Source organism: Mustela erminea, chromosome 10, assembly GCF_009829155.1.
Source record: "Mustela erminea isolate mMusErm1 chromosome 10, mMusErm1.Pri, whole genome shotgun sequence".
Classification (NCBI taxonomy): Eukaryota; Metazoa; Chordata; class Mammalia; order Carnivora; family Mustelidae; genus Mustela; species Mustela erminea.
The window spans coordinates 78,578,457-78,600,624 of NC_045623.1; the positions used below are offsets into that span (position 1 = coordinate 78,578,457).

General features: G+C 51.6%; 1 protein-coding gene across 6 annotated transcripts in view; it reads left to right on the forward strand.

Annotated features, from left to right (window-relative positions):
• Positions 1-274: 274 nt before the first annotated feature.
• RIMS3 (regulating synaptic membrane exocytosis 3) overlaps positions 275-22,168 on the forward strand; it is a 46,917-nt gene continuing 25,023 nt past the window's right edge. For 2 of the 6 annotated variants that reach the window (XR_004276179.1, XM_032302246.1), the window contains exon 1: positions 7,260-7,590. The gene's annotated coding sequence lies outside the window, so the exon portion shown is untranslated. Of the gene's footprint in view, positions 297-7,259; positions 7,591-9,850; positions 9,970-10,625; positions 11,599-20,237; positions 21,480-22,168 lie in introns of those variants that run through there. The other 4 variants (XM_032302248.1, XM_032302250.1, XM_032302247.1 and 1 more) reach the window with 4 other exon arrangements.

The window sequence follows — 22,168 nt, forward strand, 5'->3', positions numbered from 1 at the left end:
GAAGGAAACTTTCTTTGTTCAAAATCTTCCTGGAGTGGCACTTTCTTTGGAGCAGACCTGGCACTGGACTCCTTGGAAATGCTGAAGTGGGTCCAGGAAAGTGTTAAGGGGGTAGGTAGGGCATTTGGCGGCCAAAGACACTGGAGAAACACCAGCCCTGGTTTCTCAGTTCCTTTATGATCCAACAAAGGATGCGGTGGACGTGGAGGGAGAGCAGTGTGGAGGCCGACTGTATCAGCTGGACTCAGGTTCAAAGTCAGATGTGTGTTGGATCCTTCCATAGGCTCGTTAACCAGGTACCAAGCTATTTTGGGAGCCAGGATGTAATGGCATTCTGTAATACTGAACTCAGCTGCCAGCAACCTAAAACCCATTCTCTCTACATGGTGTTCAAAGCAAACATTGTTCTGGAGAAGATCATAGAGATGGTCTGGTCAAACTGAGATGCAGAGAGGGGCAGAGACTGACCAAGACAACAAGTAGAATCAGGCTCATTGGGCTACGAGGTAGAGAAATCAACCCAAACTAGCTCAGATATAAAGGATTTTCTTGTAAGGACTGGAACTGAAATGCCAGCAGGAACAAGGCAGCTGCAGGACTCACTGTTCTATTCATTCTCTCGCTCCTGACACCCTCCCCCAACTCTGCACAGGGCTGCTCCTTTTGCCTTTACCCACTAACTGGTTTCTGCTGCTTCTTGGTCTCTGCTCTCTCCTATCTTGGCTTGTACATACCTCTACTGGCCAAAGCTTGCTTGTCTCTGACCTCCCTACTCTAACTCCCTCTGCTGCCTGACTGTTTCTTGCTGTTCCTTGGTTCAAGAGAGCCTCTCTAATTGGCCTGTCTCAGACTGTTGTGGTAGGCCATTAGTTAAAGGTATATGAAACTGTAAACCTTGGCTCTGGTTCTGGCCCCATTTGTTCAAGTCTAGAAGCTGAAGGGGCCAAGTGGTCTAAAGTAGGAGCTCAAGGGGTGCCTGGGTGGTTCAGTGGGTTAAAGTAGGAGCTCAATAGGGTTTGTGGTCTGGGCAACTCTTCTTCCAAGTGAATATAAGTTGGGGAGGCACTGTGCCATCACTGGGACCATGTGACTAGAGCCCAAGGCTCCAGATTTCCTGCCCAGAACTTTTTCCATAAAACTTGTCATTTCTTTCCTTTATTTATGCAGCAGACATATCTTAGTGCCCATTCATAAAGCTCTCCCTCTTCCTCCTCCTCCTCCTCCCTATTCGAGGAACTTACCTTGTATAGTGAAGATAAAGGTAGGAGAATAATTAGAATACATGAGTGCTTTAGAAGAAGTATAAACAAGCTAATAATACCTACCACTTACCGAATACCCGGTATGATCGGTATGATCGGTATGATCGCTGCTGATCACTTTACATACATTTTCTCATTTAAATTTTACAACTCCTCTGTGAAGTCAGCACCACATTTTACACAAATGGAAACTGTCTCAGAGAGCAGTTCACAGATGATAAATAGCACAGCAGGGCTCTGATGCCGAAGTCTGGTCTGTGCTATGCAGCCTTTACCATGCTGTTAGAGTGCAGAGAACCACCCTGACCATGGGAGGAGGCAGGGATGGGTGGTGAGAGCAGTCGACTTCCAGGAGTTGCTGAGCCTTGGAGCAAGAGTAAGCTTTCACCAGGCCAATGTGGGTAAGGGAAGGTCTTTGTAAACAGAGCCATGTGTATAGCACCAGAAGGGCTGGAGTGTGTGGGGGGGGGGGGGTGTGAGCAGAGAGCAGGGCCAGGAGCATGTTGCAGATCCCTGAGACTGAGTGCCTCCCTAAATATGTGACCTGGGTGCGTCTCTTGCCTGCCATTCAATCTTTAAAAAATAACTACATAAACAATTTTCTCCAGGGGCGCCTGGATGGCTCAGTCAGTTGAGCGTCTGACTCTTGATTTTTGCTCAGGTCATGATCTCAGGGTTGTGAGATCAAGCCCTGCAGCAGGTTCTGCACTGGGCATGGAACCTACTTAGGATTTTTCTCTCTCCCTCCCTCTATCCCTCTGCCACTCCCCCTCCATTGAAAACAAACAAACAAACAAACAAACAAAAAACCATTAAAAACCCAGTCTTCTCCAGCCCAGATTCCCCATACAGTTATCTTCTTCTGCCTGACTTTCAGGCCTTGACTTGGATGTCAGTTCCCTCAGAAGCATTCTTGGTCCTCCCCTAAGCTTGCTTTTAGGCTCTTAGGTTACTTTTTTGTAATTGCCCTTTGCTTTGTGAGTCTCTGCCCCAGGCTGAATTCCCTGAGGGCAAGGCCTGGGTCTTATTCACCTTTCCATTTGTGGTAGAGCTTTTGGCTCTTAGTAGCTGCTCAGTAAAAGATAGACTAAAGAGTAACAGCCTCCAAGGAGCCTCTGCCAAATCTTTCAGGCCACATGGATGTTTTTTTCCCTGACTCGGCAGGCCTATCAACCTCAACAATTGGAATGTTACACCTGTAGGAGAAACCTTAAAAATCATCTAGATATCTCCTTCCTCCTATCATTTTACAGACGGGATGATTGAGGCCCAATTATCAGGTATTTGCCAACAATCTCCATTTTATGTCTTCGGCCACAATTTTCCACTGAACTCCAGACCCAAGCAGCTCTTCTGCATCCCCATATCCAGGACTCCATGTGGTGCCTGTGCCTGAACAGGTCCACAGCTGGCCTGAGCACAGCTGCCAGGCCTGATCCTCTTCCAGGCTTCCCAACCTGGTGAAGAAAATCAATGCTGGAGCCAAGATGTTGGGAACTCCCCCCACCCCTGCCACCTCCCACAGCCTCCCACCGCCAAACAAACACCAAGGCCAGTCGTTTCACCCACCAAAATCACAAAATGTCTCCAAATGCTCTCCTACCTCCTTGGTTTAAATAACCCACAGATCTCAATGAACACCTGCAAAGGGGACCCATTAATTCATTAATTCATTAATTAATGAATTAAGTCATTAATTCCCTGGATCTGCTCTTTCCTTGTTCCAAACCATGCTCCTCACTGCAGCAAGAGTGATGTTTAAAAAATGTTGCTTTGGGGGCACCTGGGTGGCTCAGTGGGTTAAAGCCTCTGCCGTCGGCTCGTCATGATCCCAGGATCCTGGGATCGAGCCCTGCATCGGGCTCTCTGCTGGGCAGGGAGTCTGCTTCCTCCTCTCTCTCTCTCTCTACCTGCCTCTCTGCCTACTTGTGATCTCTATCTGTCAAATAAATAAATAAAATCTTTAAAAAAAAAAGTTTCTTTGTGGGGCACGTGAGTGGCTCAGACAGTTGAGCATCCAACTCTCGACCTCAGCTCAGGTCTTGATCTCAGGGTCTTAACCTCAGAGCTGTGAGTTCAGGCCCTGCCTTGGGCTCCACACTGGGTGTGGAGCTTACTTAAAAAAAAAAAAAAAAAAAAAAAAGCTTCTTTATGATTTAACAACTTTACAGAAACACCTTCAATGGCTCTCTACTTTATTTTTTTTAAAGACTTTATTTATTTATTTGACAGAGAGAGAGAGATCACAAGTAGGCAAGAGGCAGGCAGAGAGAGGGGGGAAGCAGGCTCCCCGCTGAGCAGAGAGCCCAATGTGGGGCTCGATCCCAGGACCCTGAGATCATGACCTGAGCCGAAGGCAAAGGCTTAACCTACTGAGCCACCCAGGCGCCCCTGGCTCTCTACTTTAAAGAAAATTAAATAATAATTATTGTTATTAAAGCTAACACTAATGGAAAGTTTATTATGTCCCAAGACCCATTCTAAGGACTTCATATACATTAATTCATTTAATCCTCACAACTATAAATATCTCCATGATACAGATGAGAAAACTGAGACTCAGAAGCACCTTTGGGGCTTTTTTGCATAAGCTTTCACCCTATCCTTGCTCTGAGCTGGTTGATGGCTATTCAAACTTCAGATGAGGTGACTTGAGGAACATTTTAGCAGGCCCTCCTATGGCACATTTTCCAGTTTATAATTATGTATTATTTTGGTGTGGTGGTCATTTGATTGATATCTGCCATCCCAGTAGACTCTATTTATTTATTTAGAGAGGGAGTGGGGGGAGGGGCAGAGGGAGAGAGAGAGAGAGAGAGAATCTTAAGCATGCTCCCACCCAGTGCTGAGCCCAACGCGGGGCTCAATCTCACAACCCTGATATGACACGAGCTGAAAATCAAGGGTCAGATGTTTAACTGACTGAGCCACCCAGGCACCCCCCAATAGACTTTAAATTCTGTTTTGCTCATTGTTGTGTCCTCAATATTTTTACACATAACAAACACTTGCTCAATATTTGTTGAATGGATCAGTGAGAAGGGTTTTCAGTGGGAAAGTAGATGTAGGACGATTCATTTTAGAAGGATTTCTCTGGAGTGAAAGTTTGAAGATGTCCAGCCCTCTACACCAAGTCACTGTCCCCAGCTGGATTCAGGAGTGAGAGGAAGGCAGTGTGGACGAGGGTGGTGGCCATGGGGATGTGATACCAGTAAATGAACCTGGGGAATATTTAAGAGGTAGATTGGGCAGGCCCTGATAATTAACTAGATGGAGGTGAGGACAAGGGAGGAGTCAAAGGTGATTCTGAGGTTTCTGGCTTCTGCAATTGATAGGTTGAATGCAGGTGACGACCAGCTGGGAGGAAAGAAGCATATTGGTTTGGCAGAGTAGGTGGCCGCTAGACCACGTCCACTGAACCATGGAAAAGTTCTCAAAATCTTTGTGCCCAAACTCCTCTGTGTCCAAACTCTACCTTGACCCTGGGTTAGTTGTCCAGCATCACCTCTAACAAACCCCAGACTCAGGACGGCAGACCACTGCTCCTCCCCCACGCTCCGTTCTTCCTCCTAGACTTGTAAGTGTTACCCCACTCCTTCACCTCTCCCTTAAACTCCACAAGACTCATTTCAAAGACTTCTCCTTCTGCACCCCTCCTCTCTCCCTACACTCCTTCTTGTGGTTCACAGGTCCTTGGCTGTTTCCAGGATTCACTGTGTCAGAAAAGTTTCTCTCCTGTCTGCCCCAATGACTGCTTTTCTCAATTCTGAATCCCCAGCATCTGGGACAAAGCCTGGATGAACGTTAACTTCAAAAAACTTTGTTTTATTGAATTCTTCCTAGACCTTGGCTTTCTTATATCAAGAGTGGGGGGCCAGGAGTCAGACTTTGAATCCTGAACTTGGCCAAGCTACTTCTCTCTAACGCTGTTTCCTCTAATACCAAATGGAGCTGATAATGAAGTAGACCTATCCAGAAGAGTGACCTTGAGCAGTAAATGAAACGTTGTATGTTTAAATGTTTAGACAATGCCTGGAACATTGTTAGCTCCTTCAAAAATTTAGCTGCTATTTATTTTAAGAAAAAAATTCACATGAGGCGCCTGGCTGGCTCAGTCCGTGGAGCGGGCGACTCTTAATCTCGGGGTTGTAGTTTCCAGCCCCACGCTGGGTGTAGAGATTACTTAAAAATAAAATCTTAAAAAAAAAAAAAAAATCCCGTTTTAAGATTGGAGAGCTGCAGGACCGGGAACCGAGGATTACAGTTCCCGGGATGGCCATACGAGGGAAGTGGTGAGCAGCCTCAGGGCGGACTCTGGCTCTGCTGTGCTGAGGCACCTGCTGGGGACCCAGATGGCTGGGCTGGGATTTCCAGGGCTTCCCGGCCTCTGAACAGGTGGGCGCTGGCCGGGGCGCTGTGGGAGGAGCCCCCACGGTATGCTCTGCCCTCTCACAGCCACTGCCAGTGCCTCCTGCTAGCCCCTTTCACCGCTTGAGGGGCCGGTGAGCTAGAAGTGGCAGGAGAAGAGGACAGCTGGTTTCCAGCTTGTCATGTGTATTTCAAACTTGAGTACGATCATTTCTTCTCTATATAAGTTTTTGCAGTCAAATTTATTGATGTTTTCCCTTTGGCTTCTAGGTTTCATCATGCCTAGGTAAGCCTTTCCATCTCCAGGACCATTAAAACATTCCCTCATGCTTTCTTCTGGTACGTAAAGTATATAAATATGCTTGTCACCTGAAATTTATTTTGGGGTGAGGACACGGTTTTCTCTCATTTCCTCAAATGTCTTGCCAGTTATTTCACCGATTTACCTGAAGTGCCATCTTCATCATACGCCGAATTCCTTTGTGTGGTTGGATCCAGCTCTCTTTTCCAATTTGTTCCACTGATCCGTGTAGTTCTGCTTCAATACCATGCTGCTTTAAATACATTGGCTTTATGTTTTCATATCAGGTAAGGCAGAATCTCTTTCCATTCCTTTTTCTCTAGATTTTTTTTTTATTCCTGCACCTTTATTCTTCTATATACACTTAAGAATCAGCCGTCCATCCAATCCTTTGTCCCTGAAGTCCCTGAAATTATATGCAAAGTGTACATTTGCACATTTGTCTGGAAGGAAGGCCCAAGTTTTCACCAAATCTGCAAAGGGACCATGATTCTAAAGGGAGGCCCTGGTGTCCATGTCTCTGTGATAGGGTGCATGGGAAGAGCACAAGGGAATCTTGATTCCTCCCTCCTCTCCTACATCACACATCCTCACAGGCTCTGCTCTCTCCAACCTTCACCTCCATCGTTCCAGCGATTTCCCTGCCCCCTATCTTGTCCTTCTAATTATATCCCCCTTGCAGCTCCAGAGCAATCATCCTATGACACAGGCCTAGTTCTATGCCTGATGTAGATTAGATGATAACAAACGTTTAATTAACAGTTGAATAAAATGGAGTCCTGGCTTCACCTCTGGCTAGCTGTGGGACCCCGCTTCAGGGTCTCCACATTCTAGGGTCTCATAAAGTCTTTTTCTTCAAAGCAGGAACTTGGGCAAGTGTTTTCTTCTCTCTCGGCATCAATTTTCCCACCTGTAAATTGAATTTGAGTTTGTAAGTCATTTCCCCTATCTCCCACCATTTAATTTTCTTGGATCTGGTCCAGGATGGAGTACCTGGTGCCAGTGATGTCCTGCGAGGTGCCCCTAAGAGGAGGAAGGATGAAAAAGTACAGATAAAAATGGTAGCGGAGGGGGAAGCAGCCATGAGGCAAGAGCGTCCTAGGGACGTGGAGAGGCTTGAGGCGTTCTCTAGACCCCAACCCTTCCACGCTTCCACGTTCCCAAGCCAGAAACCTCAGGTAGGGTCTTGTTAGCCTGGGTCCCCCTACAACCAGGCAAACCCAGACTCTCCCCATTCTCCTAGGTCCGCCCACCACCAGAGGCCCTACCCCCAGTGGCCCCGCCCCTCCAGTGGCTCCACCTGCCTGGTCGAGGCCCCGCCCCCACTAGGCCCCGCCTCCCTCTTCGCCTCCCGCCGGCTGGGGCTTGGGCTTTGCACCCGGCGGCGGCTGAGAACCGTGGCGGCTGCGGAGCCGGCAGCGCAGCCGGGCGGAGCGGAGCTGCCCGGCCCGGTGGCGGGCGATGCCCCCGTGAGCCTCTTTCGCCGCCCCTCCCCGCCCCGCGCCCCTACCCCCTAGGAGTCCGCCGCCCGCCTGGGACCGGGCCGCGCCCACCGCCGGGTCCGCGGGGCGGGGTCCCGGGGCAGCACCTGCCCCGCCTTGTGGAGCCGCCTCGCCCAGCAGAGACCCCTCCCTGTCTGGACCCTGGCCCCACCTCCGGGTAAGTCAGTAGGCCTCGCTCGCCTGGGAGTGGACGTGGGGAGGGGGCTGCGGAGGTCTGGGGGACCACCGGGGGGAGGGGGTTCCGGCCGTGAGGCGCCACGTAGGGATGTGAGCGTGCAGGGTTGGGGGGGGTAGGGGCTCAGAGGATGAGCAGAGTGTTATATGATGGCTCAGGGTTGGGGGCTAATGTATGAGAGGGGAACGTGGGGTGTTTGAGGAAGCCTGGAAAATGGGGTAGGGGGCCCCAGAGTCTTGAGTTCTTTGCTGATTCTCAGAGCACCTGGGGCCCTGGTCTTCAACAGCATTGCCTCACATGGCATTTTTGGAAAGTGCTTAAAATCTCTCCTGGAAAGGGAGCTGGAAGGCAGCCTGCTTTCTCCCTCCTGCCTGTGCCCTGGTTGAGAAGCAGGCACTCTTTCCTCCCAATGAAACACCATTGTGATGCCCAGAGGACACCCCCCTGCCAAGCCCATGAAATAAAAGGGGAGCCATGAAATAAAAGTACTCACTCTAGTCCTAGGGTTGGCAGAGGGGGCTTTTGGGAAGCTGGGAAAGGCAACTGGTCAATCCACGGTGGGGAGTCCAGGGTTCATGGAGGCTTGGCAGGACTCTTACTGGGGAACCTGGACACCCTTTCATTCAGGGGGAGTGTAGCTTTACTGGCTGACCTCCATGCTGCCTGGGCCCATGCCCACATCACCTTCTCTGGACAACCAAGACCAGTATCCTGGGCCTGTAAACCCAGGGAAAGCCCATAGCTCCTGTGGTCTTGAATGGAGTAGGCAATGCCATATCCAAGGCCAGAGAACAAGGGGTGCTGGCTGGCACTGCCTCTTTGGGTCTGGGGAGCCTGGGTGAATGTCGGTGTCCACCCCTAGCCCCAAGGGTCTTGTCTAGGTGTAGAGAGGAAGACTGATGCCCCTTTGGTCCTGTCCTCTGCCTATGATGCCTTTTTAAGTCTAGGGCCCTTGGGTTTGGGGCCTGAAGTGGCAGGGAGAGGGCCCTTCTGGGCTAGGCCTGGTTATCAAGGGGTTAACTAGCCAGCCCCTGCCCCCCCCCCCAGTTGCTGCCAGCCACCAATTAGTCTGTAATCAGGCAGCTGCCAACTGTCCCTGGGGGCATGCGAGCAGCCTAATGGGACATTCTCTGGTTGGGGGTGTGGGGGCTGGAATTGGGGAAGGGGACCATGAAATCTGTGCTTAAACCTAGCACTGTGCCCTTCTGAACCTGTTTAGGGCCCACAGAACCCCCTCCTGCCCTCAGCACTGGGGCTGCCAGGCTTAGGGACTCCAGCCCTGGGGTTCAACACCTACTCAACGCTCTGCAGGGAATGAAGCCCAGAGTCAGGCAAACTTGACTTCAAACCCAGGCTCTGCCACTTTCTGGGTGTGTTCTATTGAGGGAATCACTTCCCCTCTAGGAGCCTCCTTCAGTAAAATAGACCCACCTTCCAGTTCTGCGGGGAGGAGTGATTGAAATGGTGGATCTGAGCTGCTTTGCACAGCGCCTGGTACTCCTGAACTCACCAGCAGCCCCCCTGCCAAGGACTTGACAGGACAGGCAGGCAGAAGCCAGGTGCTGAGGACACAGCCAGGGACCAGGTTCCCTTCCCTGGGGGCATGTGGTTGTGGGCCTGGCACAGTCTCTGCCTTAACTCTCCTGTCTCCCTCCCTCCTTGCTCAGACATTTCTGGTCTCGGACATTAATTGGATTTTCCTCTGCAGAGCCTGGGGCCAAGCTGCTACTTTCTGGGCTCCCCCTATCCCTAACCAGGTGCTAAGCTCTGTGGGGTCTCTCAGGGGTCTGGGTGACATCCACAGCTGCCACAGCAGCTGGCCCTTTAAGGAGGGAAGAAAACAATTATCTGGCCTGGGCATTGCATCAGCTGGAGCCTGGAGGGTCCCTGGGGAAGGGGGGGCAGGCTGGTGGTTGATTTCATTAGTGCCATGTGAGAACTCTCACCCGAGTCTGCTGGCTCCCCAGCTGCAGCCTCCTCCCCCAGGCAGCAGCAGCCCTAGCCCCATTGCTTCCCCCTACCGCACCCCAAGAGCTCTACCTTGGAGGACTCCACGTACCCCAGCCCACATCTTGGGCCCTGGGCAGAGAGGGGTGTGGAAGTGTCTCTTGCACTGGCTTTTTGCTGACTTGGGGTGCAGCACTTTGCTGACTATGGGGGTGTCTCCCCTTAGTGTTTGGCTGACCAGGGCTTGGGGGGTGATGGTCTGTATTTCTCCTACGCTGGCATTTTGTTGATGCAGGGGAGGGATGCTTTCTACACGGGCCTCTCACTGACCACGGGGCTGCCTTCTGCACTAGGATTTTGCTGACCTGACAGAGGAGCTGAGCTGCTCTGGGTGTGTGTGAACTGAAGGCACAGGTGAGAAACGATTGCTCCCTGGCCGGAAGTTCAGGGGCAGAGAGGACACCAGGTATGTGAGCATCAGACAGACCTGGGTTCAAATCCTGAATTCCCCACTTCCAGGCTCTGGTGCCACTTCAGGCAACTGGTTTCAGACTCCTGTGGAAAACAGGCATAATTTACACTCCTACTGCTCCACCCCCATCAAGAACGTACTGGGGGATTAGATGCAGTGACTGGATGTACCCCCCCCATCTCTTCCCTTTGCAAGTTTGGGCTTCTCCCACCTTGGGCTCAAGGTACCTGAACAAGAAAAAGAGGATGAGGGTGGAATGGAGAGAAGGGGAGAGAGAGTGCAGGACTCTCCTGCCTCTGTTGCAAGGGGGATGCCTTCAGACACCCGGATGCACCAAGCTCTGTGAGCCACATGGCCCTGGCTCCATGGAGCCTGCATTCCAGCCCCATTCTAGCCTGGGATGGCCCAGGACTGCTAATGACACCAGTGTCACTGTGTTGAAAGGAAGGATTCAGGGAGCCTAGAGTTGAGGAGGCAAAGAAGCAGGGATTAGGAGAGGGAGCAGTGTGTGCTCAGGCCTGGGTGATGTTGGAAGGGGCTGGGGGGGGGGGAGGGCAGCAGGGGAGGAGAGAGGGTAGAGAATATGCAGTGGCAGAGGCCAGACCTTCCTGGTCAGTAGTGTACTAAAGACTTAGGAGTTCTCCGGAGGCCAAAGGCAGCCCCTAAAGAGCTTTAAGCCGGGAAGGCAGTGTTTCATTTCAAGAGAGCAGGGGCTTGGGTCTATGGCCCTGGCAGAGCCTTCTTGGGAGTGACCTTTTGCCCTTTCACGCCCCCTTCCCTGGGTAGCAGCCCTGGCGCCCAGGGAGCTGGTTGTTTATGTGGTTTGCCCCAGGAGGGCGGGGCCCGGTCCCTCCAGCTCCCTCTCTCTGGGCCTTGTTGACAAAGTTCACCCCTTGGGTCCAGATTCTCCCTACCTCCCCAGGGAGCCAGAGGGCAAAAGGCAGCGGTTTGGTACCAGGCTGGCCTATGTTCACATCCCAGCTCTGTAGCTCTCAAGGCGGGTGACTTCTGGCAAGGCCCACCCCATCTCTAGACCTCAGTGTCGTCAACTGTAAAACGGAGTTGGTCTTATTTCTACGGGAAGGACAAAATGAAATTCCGGATGAAAATTACAAAACCCTATCTTGATGTCTGTTGGCATTTCTGCTCTGTCGCCTGGGGCTGACACCTCCTCCAGGCCAGGCCTGCGGGGCTGGGTGGGGGCGGGGACAGGGCTGGTGTCCCCAGTCTAAGGCTGCAGGAGCCCTGTGTTAGCAGGACCTCAGGTTCCGTTTAGTGTTCTGCTGTCACCATCTTGAAATTCCTCATTTTGAACAAGGGTCCCACATTTTCATTTAGCACTGGACCCTGCATATTATGCAGCCCCACAAATTGGGTAGGGGTAGGAAGAGGCAGGGAGAGACACAGACCTGCAAATAGTTCCCAAGTGGAGGAGGTACAAGGTGGAGGGCATGACTAACTGTCCCAAGGTGGGCGGGATGTTAATAATAGTAACATTTATTTAGTGCTTACTGTGTGCTAGGTTCTCCGCGAAGTACTTTACATACTCACCGTCCAACAGATCCTAGGAGGTAGGTACGATTATTATTTCCATTATATAGATGACAGAAGTGAGGTTAAAGTTCTTGGCCCAAGTCACACAGCCCTCAAGTAGCAGAACTGGGATTCAGACCCAGGTTGGACAGCAGAGTGCATGCTGGGACTTGGGGAAGTCTCCCCTAGGAGGAGGGGCTCCCTGAGCTGTATCTTCAGAGTAGGAAGAGGTGCTGGGGGAGAGGGAGGGAAAGTGTCTGGGCTGAGGCCGGAGGCTTGGCCAGGGAGGTAGAGCCAAAGCCGGAGGCCTCCTGGGGCTGAGGGAATGAACCTTTAGATTCCATGGTTCTAATTGCTCAAGTTCAGAGCTTCTGGTCACTCTGCCTCCAGGCCCTGCTGCCACCAGGATTCCCCCCTCCCAGTTGGTCCCCTCCCCCATCCTCTCTTTAAACTGCCCACTCTTCCTCCACTGCCGGGTAATCTCATTATTCTCTGGACCTGAGTAGTTTCTGTCTCTCCTGGGCTCAGGCCCTGCAGGTCTAACTTCTTCCTGGACCACATTCAGATGTCTCACAATCTGGGGTCCAAACCCAGGTCCCCAGGTCCCCAGCTCCGCCTGCCGGCACCTGCTCTGCCTCCAGCATCTCCAGCTCGTCTCTGCTGCCACCATCCACCCACTTGCTCAAGCTGGAAAGCTGGAAGTTCTCCTGGACACCTCCCTCTCCCTCACCCCCACATCCCACAGCCGTCCTCAGCGAGTCGTGTTAGCTCTCTGTATCTCTTTCCCTGCCCTCCGCCCCTTTCCAGGCCACCGCCAGCTCCCAGCCTAGACCGCATGGACAGCCTGGAGTCGGCTCCTCCTGTTTCTGTTCTGGCCTTGCATTATTTCATTTTTCACACCGCAGCCAGCGCGATCTTCGAAAGATAAACGTTTGATTGTATCATCTCCCTGTGTAAGACCCTTCCAAGTCTTCTTGGAACCAAAGCCAGACTCTGACGCAGTCTCCGAGGCCCTGTGTGATCTGGTCCTTGCCTACCTTTTTCTCTCATCTGGTACCATTCTCCCTCTCCCTGAGCAGCAGGACTTTCGCACATGTCCCTCCATCCCGGAATGCACTCCTCCTCCTGTGCCTTGTTAACTCCTACTTAGCTTTCAGAGAGATACCGGCTCCAGCATCATTTCCCCGGTGAAGCCTAAAAACCAGAAACTAAACACTGCCCCCCCCCCCCCCCGCCCCCAGCTCCATAGGACCTCGTTAGTCTTCATGCCACTCATCGTACTTGAATTGCTTCTTCCTTGTTTCTCTTTCTTGCTGGCCTGTGAACCCCGTGGGGTCAGGAATGCTGTGTTGCCTAGCCCCAGCACACAGTAGGTACACAGTGAGCTGGTCAGTGGATGAAAGGAACAGATGACTCATTGCTGCAGCCTCTTAACCAGCCTCCCTGCCTTCAGGCCTGCCTTCTCCAGTCCTTTCTTCGTATGGCCCCAGAGCCATCTTTCTAAAGTACAGAACTGACCCTGTCACCCCCCACTACTTAAAATACTTCAATAGCTCCCTATTGCTGACAAGAAAGGCCTCAGCTTCTTAGCATGGAATTCAAAGCCTTTGTGATCTTCACCGGACAGACGCCTCTCTAGCTTCATCTTCCCTGCTCCCCCCCTCCCCCCGCCCATTTTGAACTTCTGGCAGTTCCTCTAACACGTCAGGCTGTTTGGTGCCTCTGTGCCTCTGCACTTGCTGTTCCTGCTGCCTGTAAGGCCTCCCCCACCCCTGCTTCGTCTCCCTGGAAAATGTCCTTCACTTTTCCAAACCGGCTCAGCTGTCACCTTTGCTGCGAGGCCTCTGAGGACCCTTCCGGCCCTTCCTAGACAGTGTTAATTTGCCCTTCTTTGGCCACATCTGTACAGAGGCTACATCTGTACAGGTGTACAGATGTACATCCTTATCTTCTGTTAGCGGAGCTCATCCAGTGCAGACACACTCATTTTTTTTTTTTTTCCCTCCTAAGATTGTTCCTCTTTACGCCTCTAGTTCCCAGCTTCTCCCCTTTCTTAATTAGGTCTTTGCTTGTATATAGAAACCCACTCCAGCCAGCTTCAGTAATAAAGAAGAGTTCAGGGGTGTCTGGGTGGCTCAGTGGGTTAGAGCCTCTGTCTTCAGCTCAGGTCATGATCCCAGGGTCCTGGGATCGAACCCCATATCAGGCTCTCTGCTCAACGGGGGGCCTGCTTCCTTCTCTCTCTTTCTCTGCCTGCCTTCTCTGCCTACTTGTGATCTCTGTCAGTCAAATAAATAAATAAAATATTAAAAAAAAAAAGGGTTTATTACCAGGACACAAGAGATTCCTGAGAACAGAGGGGCAGAAAAATCGGTAGCTTCTGGGAGGCAGGACCTGTAGGTCAGGAGAAATGGAAGTGGCCGTTCTCTGCACCTTGCTAGCTGCTTCTATCTTTCTTTCTCCACAGGCTGGGTTTTTTCTGCTTTACCAGACCCTGGGCATCCTACAGTTGCTGAACGGTGTCCTTCCTTCTGGGCCATATTCAGAGAACCCGGGGTTGGTCGATCCAAGTCCAAACTTGTATGACAGGATCTGATTGGCTCAGGATCTGATTGGGTCAGGTGCCCACCCAGGTTCAATCAACTGCAGCCTGCTGGGAAGGCTCTCCAAGTCAGACAGCCAGACGTTGCTCTTGACCGGGTTGGAGAAAGGTGGTGGTGGGGAGCATCTTTGTTGTCTGAGCAAGTACATAAGACACCTGCTAGAATCCTTAGAGTGCTGGGGTGGACCTGGCCCCCAACCTTCCGTCTGGATAGACCTGGAGAAAACAGCCCAGGCGTTGTGACTTAAAGGGGAGTCTTTTCCTGGGCCAGCAAGACCTAGTGCAGACTCTGAAGAGCCTACCAGTTGTCACTCAAAGCCCAGAGCAGAAAGGTAGGAAGATGAGACCCTAAATTTTCTCACTTCTCTTTGGAGTGGGCAGAGAAGGAAGAGGAGGGCATGAGCAGACAGGATAGTTCTCCCTACGAAAATCATATTCATTCTCTAAGACAGAACTCATTTCCTCTCTTCAGTGAAGAACACTGTCATGCCTGCCCACCCCCAGCAGCCTTTTTTTTTTTTAACCTGAATTAATTCTATTCGTTTTACTTCCCTAATAATAAACATTTTTCAGTCCTCACTTTGTGCCAGACTCTATGTGCAAGCATTATTTCATTGAATCCTGACACCCTGTAAGATAGGTACTATTACTATCCCCATTTTACAGACAAGGAAACTGAGGTTCAGAGAGGTGCCATTATTCGGCTAGGGACCCACAGCAGTGTGACTCCAGAATAAAACTCTACTTACTCACTTGCCTGTTTGCCTTCAGGATTGTGAGGGCCTCATAGGCAGATGCAAGGTTACCATTCTCCCTCTACTCCCCCGTGCCCAGGAAGGGGTCAGCCTAGAATAAGGGCTCCCAATGATGGAGGACAGATGGAGGCAGGGAGAGTAGAAAAGTGGGCTGGGAGTTGAGGATCTACCTTGTGCGGCTATGTGACTCAGAACAAATCTCTTAATCTTTCAGAGCCTCTGTTTTCTCATTCAGAAGTGGGGCTGATAATTCCTGCTGTGCAGCTCATACTAGACTGGCTGTAGGGTCAATTTGTAAGTAGGAGAGAATTGAGCAATTTCTAAGGATTGTTATTATCAGAATGGATTGTGATACCGAGGCTGTGGTACCAGGGCTCGAGGTAGCCACTGTGTCCAAGCTCCTACAGGATGCGGGCAAGCCTAGAGCTTCCCACAGTGAGAAGTAGCACTTTCAGCAGGACCTGAGGTGACTTTCAGTGGGTCGTGGACCTGTCATTATATAGCACTGGCTCACGTAGTGAGAAAGTCGGTTCCCTTTCAACTCCGTTAAGTCCAAGGTTGTCCCAGGGAGAAAGTGCCAAACTTTCCAACACTGCTACCCTTCGCTTTTTTAACAAAGAGGTCTTGACTGGCAACTCCGTGTAGCTAAAATTTAATAATACACTTTGCTTTTACTGTATTTATTTTACCATCATTTTCTACTTATTGAAAGCAATAATAGCCTTTGCAGTTATAGTAGTAACACAAAGTTTCTATTTACAGTAAATGCATGTAAGTTAAAAGTGTCAATTTTAAGACCATAGTTAAGGAACTGTACAAGAGTATGGAGATTTGGCAGAAATTGTTGAGGGGGCACACAATGTCATGTGCATAATGCAGAATTGGGAAGTGCTATGGGGACGTCAGAGACCTGGCCTATTGGCCTAAGTAATCTTGAAGCTCCCTTCCACCTGCCTGGAAAATCTGGGGTCTCTTCCCACTCTGCCAGCCTGCTTCCCTCTCCTTACCTCATGCCCTGTCTTGGGTTTCTTTCAGAAAATCCTGCCATAATTATTCTGTAGGCAGGAGAATTTGTGTTACCTGTCCCTCCCCTACTGGAGAGGGAGGCTCTTGGAGCTGGAGTGTCTAGATGGGGATAGCATGTCCCTTCATCTCTGAGGCAGCACTTGGGTACGCCTGGGGGAAGCAGGAGCTGCAGACTCCTCAGTTCTCTTGGTTCCCATGCACAACACAAACCTCAGGCCTCCCAGAGGGTGGGAGTCCCAGGGAGCACAGAGGCTGTGGGAGCTGCAGGTGAGGGCAAGGCCATCCCAGGGCCTGCAGGCCCCAGAGCTGGGGGCCTGGGGACAGCAAAGCTGGGGAGGCTTTGAGGTCTCAAAGGTCCCCCTTTCCCTGCTTCCCCCCTCTCACCTCTTTGAGCTACTGTCTGTCTGCCCTGGGGTATTGGGCCGCAACCCCCACCCTGCCCCCAGAGGCCTCAGAGTACACACAGAATGTATCCGCGGGAATCAACACCAGGGCCAGGCAGGAGGGATGGAAGTCCTGCCTGTCTCTTCCTCAATCCCATGTCCACAGCAGGAGGGCAGGCCTGGGCTCCAGGAGGGTGTGGGTCCTGGGTAGTGTGAGGCATGTGCTTCTGTATCCCTAGTGAGGGTCTCTGTGAAGGCACACTGTGTGTGTGTGTGTGTGTGTGTGTGTGTGTGTGTGTGAGAGAGAGAGAGAGAGAGAAAGTGTGTGTGTGTGTGTGTGTGTGTGTGTGTGGTGAAGTAGCTCTGGGCGATATGTCTGAAGGACTCTGTGAAGGCATGCTGCGGGTGTGCGCACACACAGTGTGTGATATGTGTGTCTGAGATTCTCTGTGAGTAGCAGGTGAGTTTGTGCATGCGTGCCAGGATGTCTGTGTGACGTGCAAGGGGGTCTGCAGTGCACTCCTCTCCACGCGGTGTGTGTCTGCCAGACATTGTGTGTGTGCTGTGTGTCTAGGCGGCTTGCTGCTGGGTGTGGTGTGTGCCTGTTGTTTTGTGTAGTCGCCGTCTTTGTACAGCGCGCGTCTGGCTGCGTGGTGCGTCTGAGTGGCCGCGGGAAGCTGCGTGGCGTGTGCGCGGGTCTTTGTGCCCCGGGAACGGTCCGGGGGCGGAGCAGTGTGCGGGGAATGCGGAGTGCGCCTCAGGGCGGTGGGTGTGCTGGGTTCCTGGGGAGGGTTCCCAGGATGGGGTGGGGGAGAAGGGGTGGGAGCGGGCGGCGCCTTCCAGCTAGGCGCGCGCGGGGCTGGTAACCCGAGCCCCTTCCCCTATGAAATATTGATCTAGCCTCACCGCTACTGAGGCAGGGGCCAGGGGATGCGGAGAGGGCTGGGTCGGTCGCTGTCCATGGTGCTGCTGAGAGGGGGGAGCCGATCTCCCTATCCACCAACATCCTGGGAGGGGGGGTTTTGGGGGGAAGGATCGGGGACTGCCTCGGAGTATGAGGTTGCCTGTTCTACCGCCTGTGGCTCAATTCCGCCACCCCATCTAGAAAGGGGGAACGGGAGCAAATGGACATTTTGGAGGGGATCAGTATCCCCCAGGAGGAGGGTAACGACAGGGCTTGGTTTGCCTGGGACTGTTTTAATGCACACCTGTGGTGTGATTGTTGGTATCGTCTCTGCTCACTCTCAAGAGTCGTAGTTGGATGATAAATTATGTGCTTCCCGGTCATAGGGTGTTGCTCCAAAGACCTCTTCTCCCCGCTTCTCTGCTTTGCCCTGGGGGGTTGGTAAGTTCTGGGGTGCGCACATGTCAGGTATGTGTGTTTGCAGGTTAAGCAATCGGCCTTCCTGTGCTAGGGCTGATCCACAATAAGTGCTGGGGAACCAAGCTTGTTGGAATCCTGCTGAAGCCCAGACCTACTCCTGGGAATCCAGCCCTCTTTGCCACCAATTCAAATCCTGCTTTCCATGGAAACAGTGCTCTTTTTCAAGCCTGGGCTTCCCTTGCCATCCTACAGCCTTGGTTGGACGGGCCTTTCCTTGATTTTGATGTCACAATATGGTAGGGCCTCCAGGTTGGCTGTCTGTATACTCAACGGTATCTTCTCTGACCTTCCTGCTGATTCTCTCTTCTTGAGTGGATTCTATTTTCCTCCTGCCCTTCGCTCTGGATATTACCTCTCACCCATTGCTCACTCTGTACTCCCCTCTGGGCATTCTCTTTCTTTTCTGCACCTCACTTTTCCCTTCATGGTACACATCCAAATCCTGCCCACTCACATTGCTCTCCTGGGCTCCACTGAAACTGCTTACCTGCCCAGTGCCTCTATGTGGGAGTTGCAACATTATGTCAGACTCATCACAACTAAGATGGGACTCATCTTCCCCTTAAGCCAGTGTTTTCCTCTGGGACCTCAAGCTTTGCTGATGGTGCTTCTCATTCTCCACCCTTCCTGTAAATCACTTTGGATTCTGTTTTTTTTTTTTTCCTCTTCCCAACAGTGTCCCATCTAGGCAACCCCCAAGCCTTCGCATGACTCCTGGGCACCCCTTTCCTTTTCCCGTCTGCATTATCTGAAGCAGTGCAGCCTTCTTATCTGCCTTTTGACTCTTCTTCCTTCTGTCAGACCTTCTTCTGAGTCTGCACTCAGTGTCAGATTGATCTCTGTAAAACAGACATCTAAGTCATGTCAGATTTCACTCCCTATGGGATTAAAGCCAAGCTTCTTAAGAAGCCCTACATTCAGAGCCCTTCATTGGCTGTTCCCAGCCTACCTTTCTAGCCCTCCCTCCCACAATTGTATTTACATCCTGTTCCAGCTTCACTGCTCTCTATTCACCGTCCTACAAACATAGCACTTTCTCTCTGGACCTTCCCAGGTAGTTCCCACCTCCTTCCTGCCAACTGTGTCTCTCCAAATCCCACCTGTCTTTTGAGATACTCTGCAGTGCACTTCCCAGTGTGCCATTTCTGGTCTCCCTATCCTGGAGCTTTCACTCTTACAGAATAACCAGAATATTTAATCTTTAACTTTCAGTGCCTTGGGTGGCCCATAGACCAGCAACGTAGTTTATCACCTTAGACCTTGTTAGAAATGCAGACTTTCAGGTTCCCCATGGGATGTATGGGATTGAGGTCTGCATTTCAACAAGATCCCCAAGTGATTTGTGTGAATATTCAAGTTTGAGGGTACACTCATGAAGGGTAGGATTTTGCTTCTGTTTGGGAATGTCCTTCAGCCAGGGCTGGTGGCGTTCACAAGTGCCCAGTCTGGCAGCCCCCACCAGGTGACAGGTGCCACATCTGGCTGGATCCCATGAGCTGTGAGAAGGGATGGAGGGTTGAGAAGCATGCGTACTTTGCCTGGACCCCTCCCACCAGGAATCTATTCCTCCCAAGACCCCCAGAGCTCAAGCTCTGGGGATCTGACTCCAGAAAACGCTCTAGCAAGACAAGGAGGAATCACTTAGTCAATGAAAAAGTAGTTATCAAGCAGATAGCAGAACTTCTTCCTCTTCATAAAACACATATTGGTGGAAATGACTTGTTTTAACGTATGTTTTGAAAAGAAAAATAAGTATTTTAGTTTTTCTTTATGATAACATCAATATAGTCTCTCAAGTGGGAACTCAGAAAAACACAGTATGTCATATGAAGAAAATAAAATGACTCACAATTCTACTATCCAACTGCAAATACTGTTAATTTAATATTTGTTTGAGATCATGATTCATTCATTCAGCACATTTTTACAGAGCCCTACTGTGGGCCAGGCCTATGCCAGGCCCTAGAGTTTCCTGGTGAAGAAGACATGGTGTCTATTTTTAGGTAGCTCACACCAGGGGCTGGGGTGTGGGAAGACAGGCACTGAACAAATTAGGAATAGCAACATATGAGTTTCCTAAGGCAGCTATAACAAAGTACCACAAACTGGCTTGCCTAAAACAACAGAAACTTAATTCTCTCATAGTTCTGGAGGCTAAAGGTCCAAGGTCAAGATGTTGGCAGGATCGGTTCCTTCTGAGGGAGATGCTCTTCCATGGCTCTCGCCTCACTTCTGGTGACAGCTGCTAATCCCCGGCATTCTTTAATCTGTTGCTCCTCACTCCAGACTCTGCCTCCGTCGTCCCATGGCATTCTCCCATGGGAGAATGTGTGTCTCTGTCTTCACATAGCTGTATTCTTTTATAGACACCAGTCATCTTGGATTAGGGCCCAACCTATGCCAACATGACTTCAACTTCACTGATCACATCTGCAATGACCTTCTTCCAGACAAGGTCATATTCTATAGTACTGGGGTTTCTACCTCAACATATCTTTTTTTGGAGGCGGGGGGGTGGGGTGGACACAGTTCACATAATAGGCAGGGCCAGTGCAGAGTCTGGGAGAGCATGACAGGAGGACTCACTTTGGCTGAGAAGATTCTTGGAAAAATGACATTGCATCTGGGACTGAGCAAAGAGTAGGGATCAGCCAGGCAAAGGGGGTACGCAGACAAATGCAGGGTAGGAAGGCTAGAGAAGAGCATTCCAGGCAGATGAGAGACACAGAGCACTTTTGAAGAACAGGAACAAGGCAAGTGCAGCTGAAACACAGATGAGGGGCAAGAGCAGGGGATGAGCTGGGCCACTGGGCTTACGGGCCTCCGCATGAGGGGTTTTTACTTTATCCTGAAGGAAATGGGGAGCTACGGGAAGCTGTCGTGCAGGAGCGATTCATTCTGCTTTGTGACTGATCTCACAAAACTGAGCTGTCCGAAGGCTGTGTGGTTCCTCTCTATCTCCAGTTCTGAGGGAAAGACACACGGCCATGTCCTCAGGAGCACCGTGGCTGAGAGAAGACCCATGGCAGCCCAGGCTGAGGAATGAAGGCATGGCCCTGCCTCCAGCAGCCCCTAGTCCAAGCAGGGAGGACAAGCCCTGCCCTCCGCAACCTTGGTCTGAGCAGGACACAGGATTCAACCAGCTCTGGGTCTCTCTTTCCCTTCAGTGTTTTGAGTCCTTGGAGTTGGGAACACAGATTTGGGTCTGCCCACCCCACCTCTGCCCTGCCATGAGGCCTGTGTCTGAGAATGTGTCCAGAGCAAGCACGTGGCCCGTGGAGGGTCCCTGAGACCAGAGGTGCAGATGCCGAGGGAGGCCACGTGCTAGGTTTAGTGGGGGGTCATCTTCTGAGTACCTTGCTCCCCTCAAAGAATGTCTGGCTATCGCCTTTCTATGCAGGAACTAGTCTGGTGCTCACCCCATCCCTTACCACACCCTTAGAGGGCCACCTCTTTACCGTGTGTGATGGGGAGGGCTTCCCTGTCCAAAGCTGCTTGTCCTCCCTTGCTTGGGCTGGGTGGGCCAGGCTGGGTGGAGGAGAAGTGGGTCAGCCCCGTAGCCATGGTGACAGCAGCTGCTCCCTGCCAGCCTTCTCATCTCCTCACCACAAACCTCACCGAGGAGCTCTTTTGTCCGACCTGCAGGGATGGGGGCCAGGAGAGTGGTACTGGGGGCTGGAGCGGGGATGAGTGTGTGTGTATTCAAGCTCACACAAGCGCCTGCCCAGAGCCGGTGTGCGTGCCTCAGCCACAGGAACCCAAGACCCAGGTAAGACACTTCCCACTTCGCTGCCCACTGAAGGTTGGGCTCTTCCCACCTCTCTGGGCTGGGCAGGGGCCAAGGAGGGCTGTGTGTGTGAGTGTGCATGGGTGTCTACACATATGTGAGTCCGCAAAAGCCTGTGGCGTCAGTGTGGCGGCTTCTGTGTGCCTTTGTCTCGGGGGTGCGTGTGCTTCTCTGTGGACACATGTGATTATGTCTTTAAGTGTATATCATCTGTCTGGGTCTGTAGGGTGTGTGATTACACATTTGAAATCGAGTGCCTTCTGTCTCTCCCTGTGTGTGTGTATAGCGTTGTGTGTGGGAGTCCGGCTGGGGGGAGACAAAGGTCACAGAATCAGGAGGGGAGCTGGTATGGTGCTCCCTGTGCAAGCTGGGTGTGCTCTCTCAGCCCAATCTACCTCTTCCATCATGTGCCTGTCCTGTCACCTGCCCATCTTTTCCTGAGCAAGGGGAAGGAGAGGCTAGGAAAAAAGAGAACCCCTCCACCCTTCTGTGGAGGCAGACACTGGCCTCTGACATGGGCATAGATTGGGATGGAAAATATGGTGGGCAGCCCTGGTGCTGGGTCCAAGTTGAGTCAGGGGTCTCCAATGCCAGACCCAGCATCCAATGGGGGCCTGGGAGCTGAGATGCTGGCAGAGAACAGCAGAGCATCACATGCCAGCTCCCACCTC